Genomic DNA, 2,432 nt, shown 5'->3' on the forward strand with positions numbered 1-2,432 from the left:
CGATGATTATGCCTTTTTATCATTAAAACTCATTGCGTGTCGTATTTTTGTGTTTTTAAACGGTCTCTTTTAGGGGTCAAAATTTGCTTAAGCCACGCCTAGATTGGTCTCCTTTAGGGATTAAATTCAAAATTTCCGACGAGCATCCCCGTCTGTTTCATATGGGAGTACCCCCCCCCCCCCCCGGGGGGTTCGATTACGACTTGGACTTTTAGAAAGAGACCTCGCTGATAGATTTGTTATATCGGAAAGCACTGTCTCACGCATTTGTAAAAGTTGGATACGCCTATTACGTTTAGAACTAGAGCCTCTCATCCAGTGGCCTCGTAAGGAGCAGAAAGTGGATTTCATGCAAGCTATTTTCAAGGCAAAATACCCTAATCTAGTGGTCATTATTGACTGTACTGAAATTAAGATGATATAATAAGACTTGATGAAAATGCCTGGAAAAAAATTTTCACCTCCCTGAAGAGCGTCTGTAAGGAGACAAAATTGAAAGAATTCCAGTTTAAATTAATTCATAGGATTGTAGTTACTAAAAAGGAGCTTCATCGATATGGTATTAAAACGGACGATGAATGTCTCTACTGTAATTGACTGGTTTAACGCCGCCAACAACTCAAAATTTGCTCCAACAATTGAAGAGAAACTATTTGGTATCACATCGGGCCCATATGAAAAAGTAATACTGAAGAAATTTAATTACACAATGCTATTTATGAAATACTACATATACACCAGTAAGATGCAAAACCAAGCTATTCACCTTTCTGTCTTTGTCAATAAAGTTTTTTTTTAAGTACAGAATAGAAAGCTTTAGATATTAGCTACAATAAATGCTCCTCCCAGTTTAAGCGCAAAACCATACATGAAATTACTTAATCATGTATAAGAGAAATGTTAACGTCAGTGCTTCTGAAACCGATGTAAAGTACATTAAGCAATATAGGTAACCGTTTTTGTAATCCATTGTAATGCACGAAGCCAATAAAGCACATTAAACTTTAAAAAAAAAAAAAAGATGGAATCACTATATGCAATGGATAAGCAGTCTGCTTGTTATTCATATTATAAGTCAAGCACCACTATGAAAGGTCTTGTAGAAATTACACCATCAGGGGTCTGTTCATTTGTCAGTGAATTGTACACTGGATTAATTTCTGACAAATCTGGTTTCCTTGACAAACCTTCAGAGGGGGATGGAGTCATGGCAGACAAGGGATTTTTAATTCAGGATGAGCTGGCTGCCAGACGAGCATATCTTGTAATACCTCCGTTATTGAAAAAGAAACCGCAGTTCTCTGAGGAGGAACTTGATAGAACTAGATCCATTGCAAACTTCCGTATAACGATGTATGGAGAGGATAAAAAACTACCATTATATCTTTGATAGGACATTCCCTATTAGCATGGCTGAAAGTGCAAGTGGCATTTTTGTTCAGTTAATTTGCTCTTTAGTTAACTTCCTTCCGCCACTAGTAAAGTGAGGTGACCATTTGAACTGTAACAATCCATAATTATTAGAATTGCATCAGTAAAATTGTGCACATTTAAACATTTAATAAAATGATGCCATTACGTTTTTCCGTAACTGGCATGACTTTCCTTTCCATGTTAAGTTAATTAAGACATGCAAGGGTGTTCTGTTTTAACTTTTTTAAGTTACTTTACTCCAAGTACAACCGTTGATAAGAAGCCTCTAGTTGAAATGATAACAAAGTTACGTAATTTCATTGATTGAACCAATCATATTGGTTATAAATGCCCTTTAGGGAAGATTACATGACATTGTTATGACTGCTTTACTAAACAGTATGTGTCATTTCAAAGGAAATATTATTGACTTTCAATAGCCTTTTTTTTACTTTGGGCGGCATGTAGTCCATAGTATTGCTGTTACAAATAAATAGGCTAATCCAGTAAATGTGTTTTTAAAGTACTTTGTTCCAAGATTTCACTTTTTTACCCTTGACTACGAAGTCAGTCCATGTCTTGGAGTAGCAAAACATCTGCTGATGTCCTTGGAAATAGTACTGGTGATTTCTATTAAGGGAAACACCACCTTTCACTAATTTGCAAATTCCCTTTCTTATGAGTGCAGCTTTTAGTGCTTCTTCTTCTTAGAGTACAATGAGCTTAACTTCAATTAGCCCATCTGGAGTAGATTCCAGAGGGTCATGGACTAAACCATCTGGACTTGCTCGCAAAAAGCCATGGATTGCACTTACAATGAATCCACTTTTTTCACAGTTACTTAACGATCATCTCCCTGCATTTCAGCGATTTATTCACTGATAATCGCTGGCTCTTTGTCAAGACCTTCCTTCATAAAAGAAGTCTGGAATGGTTGATTATAATGTAATATCTCTTGTAGGGCTATAACTGGAGAAGTTGATTCTTTCATTCTTGCAACTCGTTTACATTTTGATGCT

The 2,432-nt window shown here is 36.2% G+C and overlaps 1 pseudogene; it reads left to right on the top strand.

Annotated features, from left to right (window-relative positions):
• Positions 1-1,487, top strand: part of LOC138021133 (uncharacterized) — a 1,859-nt pseudogene extending 372 nt beyond the window's left edge.
• Positions 1,488-2,432: the final 945 nt, after the last annotated feature.

This window comes from Montipora capricornis, chromosome 10, assembly GCF_036669925.1.
Source record: "Montipora capricornis isolate CH-2021 chromosome 10, ASM3666992v2, whole genome shotgun sequence".
NCBI lineage: Eukaryota > Metazoa > Cnidaria > Anthozoa > Scleractinia > Acroporidae > Montipora > Montipora capricornis.